Here is an 11,473-nt window from a genome sequence, read left to right as displayed (position 1 = left end):
ATGAGTTTGAGTGATGTAATTTTGCTTTATTCTACATAGTTCGATGTTTTGGTTTTGCGCGGTCACTAAAATAAGGGAGATGTAGAAGGGAAATACCATTTCAAATGATCGATAATATGTTTTTGTATTTGCAAACTATAAAACATATCAAATAACGTTGGTTTTGTTGTGAATGAGGGCAAGAATAAACATTGTTTGGGAGAATGTCAAAATATCAAACATACTGGAAAGGAATCATATATGAGTACATGATAAAAGATTTGTGGACTTAAGAGTAAAACTATATATTGGTTTTGTCTTCATTTTTGTACTGATAAGGAGAGTAAACTCGATAATTAAGAAATATTAAATTTAATATCCAGATAAAAATTATGCCCATGCCATTTCAGCACGGGTTAAGCGCTAGATAAATCTACGCCGAACTAAAGGCTATGTAAGTAGTGGCCAAAATTTGCCTAAGAAAGAAGATAAATCAACGGTCTTGGTTTGCTCAACAAATATAAATGTTTTATTAATTAGTATCCCATTAGTTTTTCATAATAAATTATTTATTAATTTTTCATCATAAATGTCCCCTTAATTGAACTAATAAATACATATTTTTATTAGTAAATAATAATTTTATTAAAAATTATATTAATAAATATTAATGTTGGTATTGGATGAAGTAGTGGGTGGTAGAGATATTAAAGACACAAAAATATTATGGTGGGTGTTGGTGAATAATAGTGAACAATAATTTTTTTTTTCTTTACAAACGCACAACATTATATTGTGAAAGATACCATTAGCTATTTTTTCGCACGATTGGTAAGGAAAAAAACCAAATATTTCGTGGATGATACCAGATCTTATAAGGCAATATCATCATATACCGCTGGATCACCCAAATAATACCCGATCAGACAAATCATGACTTTTAGTGTTAAATAATATTGATTAGGATCACCCAAATAATACCCGATCAGAAAAATCATGACTTTTAGTGTTAAATAAAATTGATTACAATATAAAAGAGAATTTAATAAAAACAAACCAATGGAATAAAAAAAATAGTGGAATAAATTAATTGACGACTTAAGTTTGTTCAATATAAACTTTTCTCATGACGTCTGTGGTTAAAAATTAAAAAGCACGTCCAGTGGTTGGGGGTGGAAGCAACGGTGATGTGGGGGAAAGAAGTGGTATCAAGTGATATTTTGGATGTGGTGGGTGTTGGTGAAAGTAATATATTTTGTTAATAATGTTTTGCCACAAATTGGTTAACCTTATTGATCGTCTTAATGATAACAAAAACTCGGTAAAAATATATGACAATTAAAGTAATAACTGCAAACGAACGGTACAAATCAAAATCAATACACAATAACTTAACTTATTACTAAGTTGCACGATTATGAAACGAGTTATATCATAGCTAGGTGATATTTTTTTCATGTTTCTTTGTTCTGTATTATAAAATCTTTGTTCTTTATTATAAAACAAAGTTTAACTAAGTTAGTTAGCATAAAGAGAGATCTTGATTTGCCCTCCCGATTGATAAATCCACCTTTGTGGTCGATCCCATGAATACACGATTTAATAGGGAAATAATGCATTACATATTCTTTTTTTCCCATCGCAAAAATCAAAAGCAAAGTGGAGAAATTTGATATACTAAAAATAACAAACCTACATTCCCATAAAACTAAATAATTGATTTTCTCACTCACATCCAGAAGGAGAAGTGGACTTAAAAACTTTAGTTCCCCACTTTTGAGCAAACATAAATCAGAAATAAATTTGGGAATTAGAGATAGACTAAAGAGACAAAAGAAATTAGATCCAAGAACATGATTTCCCTTAACCTTTATTTCCTTGATGATTTGGTATCATCCTGAAAATCTTTAGTGCCTTAATTTAACAATTGTTTTTAGTATCATCCTCAAGATTTGTTTAGGGAGAAGATAAATCAATGATTGTTTAAGTAAGTGTTTATAAGTGACGTATATGATTGAAAGTTAGAATTCATATCTAACGGTCTTAATCTATGCACATCATTATTATCTCATAATAAATATTTTATTAATATCTCATGATACATGTCTTATTAATTATCTATATCTAAATGATTATATACTGAAAAGCGGGGTTCTAACAACACCACCCAATATTTCGCTTAACAATCTGTATGGACAAACTCGAATATACTTTTAAGAGAATCAACAAGACGCAATCAATTAAAAGTACATCAACGAGTTTATATCTCTCTCTCTTGATTTGATTTCCTCAAACAGAAACTGCGAGTACTAATCAAATAAAAGGAATAATTTGGATGGTACCAAAGACCAATGTCCAAGGATCAATCAATGAAAATCAACAACCAAAGGTAGGATTACTCTAATGCACAACCTGTATTATTTCAATTATAAAGATAAAACAATATAATACGGAAACTGAAATAACACAAACACCAGAAATTTTGTTAACAAGGAAACCGCAAATGCAGAAAAACTCGGGACCTAGTCCAGATTGAACACACATTGTATTAAGCCGCTACAGACACTAGCCTATTCCAATCTAACTTCGGACTGGACTGTAGTTGAACCCCAATCAGTCTCCCACTGATCCAAGATACAGTTGTACTCCCTACGCCTATGATCCCAGCAAGATAATGCGCACTTGATTCCCTTAGTTGATCTCACCCATAACTAAGAGTTGCTACGACCCAAAATCGCAAGCTTTGACAATAAACAAATTTGTCTCATATAGACAAGTCTAACAAATTTGATAATAATCAAGGTGAACAGGAACCAATTGATAATCCGGTCTTGTATTCCCGAAGAACAGCCTAGATAAATCAATCACCTCACAACAATCTTAATCGTATGGTAGCGAAACAAGATGTTGCGGAATCACAAACAATGAGACGAAGATGTTTGTGACTATTTTTTATATCTTGCCTATCGGAGATATTAATCTCAAGCCAATCAATATGATTGTACTCGTACGATAGAAGATGCAAGATCAGATCACACAACTACGATAAAAGTAGTATCGGTCTAGCTTCACAATCCCAATGAAGTCGTTAACCTGGTTTTAGAAGAAGAAAACCAAAGGTTAAAGGAGAAACGACTCTAGCACGCAAACTAGTATCACACGTGAAGTGTGGAGATTAGTTTTGCACAACACTAGATGTCCCCTTATATAGTCTTTCAAATCAGGGTTTCTCCTTGGTCACAAAGCATACAATATACACCGTTAGATGAAAACCTGATTTAGAATCAAGCTAATATTTCTCAACCGTTAGATCGAAAACTTAGCTTGTTATACACAAATGAAATGCACGCTTCTAGGTTTGTTAACCATACCCAAACGTGTACATTGTTGGTTCAACAATAGTTAACCAAAAGGTTAGCCATATGAGCATTTCATACCAACCATATTCTTCTTCACCATAACTAGTTCAAATGACTCAATTGAACTAGTTAAGAGTTGCTCAATTGCAAGGAAATATTATGTGCTACACAAGACACAATTGAAGCAAAGATGATTTGATTCACTCGAATCGGTTCATGAACTTTATAGCCACGGTTTGCAAATTGCATTCCTTAGTCTTTATAAGTTTAAGTTCAGAAATCATCTTCAGATATATAACCTTCTTAAGTTCGCACACTAGGTTCGCAGACTTAAGCAACCGGGCAGAGTTTACAAACTCCAGCAGAAAATCTCGGAAAAGACTTTCCGCCGGTTCGCGGACTGAGTTTGCGGACTGGTACTCACGCAACAAGTTTTTCAACTCCAGCAGAATTTCTCGGGATGAGAATTTCGGCAGTTCATGAACTGAGTTCGCGGACTTGGAAACAGGCCATTCTTCTGGTTTCTCTTGATCAACAAAGTTCACAAACTTTGGTTCAAGGGATAGGACTTATGCACATATGTGTTTCCACAACAATACTTATGTCCATCATTGGTTATGTAATCTAAACTCTCATTCCAACCATTGAAACATTCTTAGAGGACGTTATATAGTTGTGACACCATTTCTCGTCAAAGAAATTTTCAAAGTGATTGAAACATATCATGACTTTCGTCACTAGGTAAAGATAAACATGGTCGAAGCGAAACGCTTACCAACATATATTTCGAGATATAGATACGCGAGGTATACTCGGCTCGAAATACAAAATGTGTATAATCCAAGTCTATATATAGCATACGAATTTTTGTCTCAAGAAGTAGGAGATAGAGTAGATAGACTTTTGAGTGACAGATAAGTTCAAGTCTTCACATACCTTTTTGTTCAGAAGTTCCACCGGTTCCTTGAGTAGTTCTTCTTCTTGTATGATGAATCGCCATGAAGTCCTTGAGCTCAACTACACTTTCTATCCTAGTCTGAGACTTAGCTATAGTAGACTAGAAATCAAGACTTATAGTTTTGATCACTAACATTGACAAACATGCTTGAGATAGCAACGCATGCGAGTTCAAACGAGCAATGCTCTAACATATACTCCCACTCATTAGATAACAATTATGTTAATAATTACATCAATATATATTATAGGTAATCAGGGTGATATTTGTGAGTGGCGGTTCATGGAGCCGTGACGGCAATGTTGCTGGTGAAAAAGGTAGTTGTAATGGATGGTTCTGGTGGTGGTATCACAATTAGTCAATATAGTAAGTGTGCAATGTTTATTCGATGTTGTTATGTCACAGATAACATTATATTTTACAAGTTGTGCTTGATTTTTTAGATGTTAAAATAAGCCCGGTCAAATACAAAAAAAAAATAATAATCAAAATGTATGAAGAACAATTGTCACTTTAAATAGTAACAACAAATGAATAACACCGGTCAAAATAATTGTTTTCACTTATTTTTGTGGACGTGCCGTTACGGCACGGGCCAAGGTCTAGTAGTGTAATAAACTACTGTGAATACCATACTTTATATGTATCTCTAAGTCCACAAGTCTAATATGTAAGTGTCGGGAAGTCCAAGTCCATGTATTTATTTTTATTTTATTTTTTTTTGAAGAGAAAAGGATCTCAACAGAGCTCCACTTTATTAAAGGACCTCAATAAAAGAGGTTTGAAAGGATACATAGAGGTGGAGAATCTGCATTCCACCACATATTTACATTCTCATGCATAGCATGTTGGCATAAGACATGTGCCAAATTGTTTGCATTTTTTGGGACAGAAACAAAAGAAACATTGATAAAAGATGATGCCATATTCCTAACTTCTAAAATTGTTAATCTAATACTCCAAGGAATTTGCGAAACTTCTCCAAGAACAACAGAAGTAACGTTTGTGGCATCCCCTTCTATTATAATTTCTTTGAGACCCAATCTGTTCCCTAACTCCAAACCTAGTTTACAAGCCAAAGATTCTGCTAATAAAGATGAAGTGGAGCCAAAAGTACAGGTACCGCACCCTAGAAACACACCATTATGATCTCTTGCAACAACTCATGCAGCTCCATTATTAGGTATAAAAGCTGCATCGACGTTGATCTTAACATAAGGAAAAGAAGGAGGTGACCATTGATGAGATCGGGTATCCTGTGAGGTAGAACCCGAGCCTTCTGGGATTCCTTGAAAACACCTATCAAAATCAAGTGTTGCGTTTTTTATTATGATAGTTTCTGAGAAATTCGCATGTGAGAAAACCATGTCATTTCTCATCTTCCATAAATTCCAGACGATGCACATCTTCATTATAAAAGACTTGTTGATATCATTTACCATCCAATCTTCTAACAGCTGTTGAATATTTAGTACCGGAGAAGATTAGGAGTAATCCAAATTTTCTCTACTGAAAACTTGTTTTGCTCTCGTACAATCAAAAAGAAGATGTGCTATGGATTCTTCCTCGAGTCCACAGAAAGAGAAATTCGTTTCAATGGATGATACATACCTTCCAATATTTCCTTTGACCGCAATTCCATTATGTATCACCTTCCAGGAAAAAAATATGAATTTTGGGTAGAAGGTTAGTGAAATACCAAAACTTCTTCCATGGAAACGAGCTCAAATTTGATGAAGAAGGTGAGTTGTTTGCCAGAAGATGGTAGCAGGACTTGGTTGAGAATTTTCCCGAAGGAGTACAAGACCAAATCATTATATCTTCTGATGCAGTTTCAGTACTGAGAAATATGGAGGTGATGCATTGAAAAATATCCGGAGAAAATAGATCATTTAGAAGAGAAATATTCCACGACCTAGTATTTGGAATCATTAAATCAGAAACCTTAGCTACATTGTTTGGCAATGAAGTAGGTTTGATAATTAGATGATCCATATTCCGTTGAAGCCACGAATCATTCCATATATGAGTCGAGTTCCCATTGTTAATCTGCTAGAAAATTTTATTCTCTAGAACATGACGTACCTCAAGCATACTGCTCCAAGTTGCAGTACATTTATCAGGTTTCTGTGCCAGCCAAAAAGAAGTATCTTGCATGTATTTTGCACTTAATATTGGACCCACATTGCGTCTTGATCTTCTAAAAATCTCCAAACAAGTTTGCAAATCAAAGTCGTGTTCGTCAGCTCTATGTTTTTGATTCCCAGACCACTGAACTCCTTTCTTAGCTCCATCTTGGCCCAATTTATAAAGTGTAGTTTTCTCTCCTCTGTTGAGTGACCCCACCAGAAACATCTTTGGACCTTTAGATTTCTTGTAGAACACCCTTTGGTAATAAGCAATAACCAATGAAGTAAACTGGAATGGAAGCAATAGTTGATTTAGACAAAACGGTTCTCCCTGCAGAATTTACGAAATGAATTCTCCAACCTGGTAGTCTAGATGTCATCTTGTTCAAGAGAAAATCAAAACTTGATATTCTATAATCTGATTTTAAAGGATATATTCCCAAATATTTATCCTCATTAGTTATCTGTCTAATACCAAGGTCTTGAATCGTAACTTGTTTCATCCAATTTGGAATACCTCTGCTGAAGTGGATCGAAGATTTGTCGTAATTAATCTGCTGGCCAGACAAGTCTTCATATTCCTTGAGAAGTTTCTTCAGATTTTGAACATTCACCCTTGTATTTTCTCCAAAGAAGAACAAATCATCAGCGAACATAAGATGGGTTATTATAGGTGCATGACTGTTTATTTTATACCCCTGATACAGTCCTTGTTGTTCAAAATTTTGCATGAGAATAGATAACCCTTGTGAACAGATTATGAATAATGTTGGGGATAACGGGCATCCCTATCGAATACCTCGTTCACTGCAGAAGTTTCCCTTAGGTGATTTATTGAGGTTGATTGAGAAAGTTGTTGTTGAGACACGCTCCATAATCAAAGAATGAGCAGTTCTTGTGACACCCATAATATGTAACATATCGCCTAAAAATCTCTAATTAGCCTTGTCATATGCCTTCGCCATGTCAACTTTCAAAGCAAAGTAACCATTCACAACTCTAGAGTTATTCATTGAATGAAGTAATTCTTTTACGCTCATGATATTGTCTAGAATTTGACGACCAGGGACAAAAGAATTTTGAGATCAACAGATAAAGTCTTCTAAATAGGGTTTGAGTCTATCTGAAAGTATCTTTGCTACCACCTTGTATAAAACATTACATAATGATATTGGACGAAAATCAGATGGAGCTGCAGGATTCTTTATCTTCGGGATTAGGTTTATATTTGTATGATTCAATGACTCTGGAAATGAAGTAGATTGAAATATCTGTTGAACCAACCTGAGTACGTCAGATGCCACAGTATCCCAACACTTCTTGTAAAAAATCGGTGAGAAACCATCTAGACCAGGAGACGTATACGAACCCATATTTGTAATCACATCTTTGACTTCCTCCATAGTTGGGACTCTTCATAATGCTTCATTATCCATTTCAAAGGTGGTTTGGGGTTGGAAAGAAACTTGAGGAATATCTTGCATTATTGGTTGATTAAATAGAGTCTGAAAGTGATGTATAAGAGCACTGCAATTTCGTCTTGATATGCAATCCAACCTTGAGTATCAACCAGCCAATGGCTGATAGTATTTTTTTGTCTTCTTTGTTGAACAGATAAGTGAAATAGTCTTGTGTTACGATCACCATCTTTATCCCATTGTTGTTTCATACGCTTGTCCCAATATGTAGCCTCCATAATAAGGTAATCATTGAGTTCCGCCATGACCAGCTTCTCTCTTTGAATGTTAGCAGCAGTAGGTCCCCATCCCTGGATTCTCAGTAATTTTGCTTTTATAATTGTTATTTTATGTTTGATGAAGCCAATTCTTCCTTTGATCCAAGCTTGAAGGAAAGACCCCAACTTTCTTAACTTTGATTTAACATTTTCATCTTCATCTGCTGACCAACATTCTCGAACTTTATCCATGAATTCAGGGTGAGACAACCATAAATACTCAAACTTGTATTCAGGTGGAGTGGTAGCAACATTTCTGAAAGTGTTTAGGAGGATTGGAGAATGATCACTTTCTATTCTTGGAAGATGCAACACAGCCGCATTATGAAATGCAATGCACCATTCTGGATTGGCTAGAATTCTGTCCAGATGTTGTCTAATCAGCCCTTCCATTGCACGGCCATTAGTCCAAGTGTAAGCAGGACCCTTGTAACCTAGATCGATTAGATGATTCTGTTGAATGAAGTTGTTAAAATATGAAATATTTGAGTTTAACACCGATAAGACTCCAATTTTTTCATCGTTAGAGAAAATGCATTAAAGTCTCCCATAAAACATTTACAGCCATGAAATTTTTGAACATAACTAGTCATATTTTCCTAGAATCTAGTTCTATGAGATGTTACAGGTGGACCATAAACACAAAAAAGATGCCACGGAATGCTAGTGCCTTCCTGTAAGATTCTAACATGAATTAAATTCAAAGATTGTGAAATGATTTCTAGTTGTACATCCTCCTTCCAAAGAAGCCATGAACCTCCACTTCTTCCCACAGATGAGAAAATACAAGAATTTTGAAAACCAAATTGATGAACCCTTATAGCAGACATACTTTCTGACATCTTTGTTTCAGATAAAAATAAGATAGATGGACTGGTACCTCTGAGGAAATTCTTCAAAGCTCGAATCGTTGGAGGATTCCCCAACCCCCAACAATTCCATGAAAGTATTAGCATTTATCTTGCGGTTGTTTAGTATTTGCCGCTGTACCATCAATAGAAGAAGATCCCGATATTAATTTTCTCCGAGCTTTAGGATGTGGAGAGTTTTGATGAATATAAATATCATCTTGTCTTCTTTTAGGAGTTTTAGCTTCAGAAGAATGAGATGATCTAGATGGGGGTTTGGCCACCACTTTCTTTCCTTTACTATAAGCATCACCTCTTGTGACCACAGAATTTGGATACCTAACAATCATAGCATTACTCAAACTAACACCAGGATGTTGTCCTTGATAAGATCTCAGAGGCATCATTTCCTTGGTCGAAGATTCGCCTTGAATGTAAGAAGGAGCTTTTCGATTGCGTTCGACACCATAACATTCTGGGTAAATCAGGATTGGATTGAGGCAGTCTCGATTTTCAGAAACAAGCAGTACTGCTCCAGGATTAAAATTAGAAGACCATTGATTGTCATATATAGAGATACCGCGCATTGAAGTTTCTCCCATCTGTATATTCTGTTTACCTCTATTCAAAGGTAGAATATGATTTTCTGTAGTGCTTCTAGGAAAATCTGAACCTGATGTTCGTCGTTCAAATTTGAAGAATTCCATAGAACCTCTTTCAACCCTGAAATTGTCTGGGATCACAATTTCAGATCTTAGTCGATTCGAAGATGAATTTCCAGCGACAGATATATTATCGAAACTTCTTTGATTCAAAGATTGGAGGACAGAAGTTGATGTAGAAATTGATGGAGTTGAAGTAGACTTTGAAGCTGTATTATTTGATGATGGTGCTTCATTATTGCGCTCTTCCACCACATAGATATCTTTAAAAGTTGGTATTTCAGATACCTGAGGTTTACTAGATGCATTAATTGATGCAGAAAAGTTTGGCTGAATCATCTCCAGTGCTTCTTCATGCAATTCCTCTGGATAATTCGTGAAAATGTAAACTTTTGAGGACACGGACTTTTGGACAAACTTTCATCGAATGACCAATACGGCCACAGAATAGACAGAATTTCGGTAACCTATCATATTTGATGGTAACAACATAATCATGGTTATTTGGTAATGGGAAGGCCAAAGATTGTGGGAGGGGTTGATTGATGTTGATGTGTATTTTTGTTCTGGAGAATTTTCCCCAAGACATGGCTTCATAACTCCGTATGGGTCTAGTTATTCCAAGTTGAGAGATGTATTCAAAGACAAACATGGCAGATAAATTTTCCACCGGAAGACCATGTATTTGTAATCCAAACTCCACTGTTTCAAATTTATAATCTGATGGGAGTTTACCAGGCAAACATTTTTCCAGAGCATATAGTTCCTCCTTGATAATCCATGGAATACCCTCTAAAATCATAACCGAGTCTGCTTGTGATTCAAATTTGATTAAAAATGTTTCGTTTGTAAAAACTGAAACATAATATGGGTGGTTGGTTTTCCAGAATTTTTGTAAAATCTCTCTAACAGTGATGATTTGTGGGGGTTTTGTTTTGATGATCTTGAGGACTAGGCAGTTTTGATGGTTAAGTTTAGCACCATGGAAATTTGTGTTCAGGTTGATGGTAGAAGATGATCTTTCTTGGGATAACAGGTTTGAAAAGTGTTGCAAAAGGTCACCTTCAGTATTGTATTGATCATAATTCATTTTTACTGATGGTTTGCAGAATAACGAGAGAAAATCCAACACGGGCAACAATAAAGGTTTGAATAAAACCGATTAGAAACAGTTTACAGATAGTTTTGACAGTAACAGTGAAAAAGTTTTTAGTAACCGTTCAATTCAATGGATTGGTGATGAAGATGATCTTAGAAGATGGAGATCATAGGGATAGTGGGATGACTAACGTGGTTTCAACACTGATTTCCTTGTTTGGAAATCAAGTTAGTGGGCGAACTACAGCAGAAAATGTGTTACAGAACTAATTGGAGGAAATATTTTAAAACTCTGTCTATTAGGATAGAAACTTTAAAAGAGAGACAAACAAGGAATGATTACATTAAATGAACAGAAAATGATGCTTTGTGATTGAATCAGTGGAAAGAATAATAATAGTAACCATAGGATAATGATTGAAACAATGATTACTTCATTAAAGATTCAATAGATGAATTGAAAATTAAGAATTCTCGAAAGTTGCAGAGAGGAGATCTTTGTTGATAAATATTTCATTGTTAGAAGTCCATGTATTAAAATACACTGGGTATAACCTATGTAACTTAGCTATAATACTCTCACGAGGAGCAGCGAGTCATGAGGAGGTATCTTTTGATTTATATGAATAGAGATTTCTAGCCTCCAAGACGAAAGGAGGCAAGTTGGTGTGTCATTCAATGAAGTGTAAATAATATACTTTATCT

Source organism: Papaver somniferum, chromosome 2 (assembly GCF_003573695.1).
Source record: "Papaver somniferum cultivar HN1 chromosome 2, ASM357369v1, whole genome shotgun sequence".
NCBI lineage: Eukaryota > Viridiplantae > Streptophyta > Magnoliopsida > Ranunculales > Papaveraceae > Papaver > Papaver somniferum.
Note: the sequence above shows the minus strand (reverse complement) of the source record.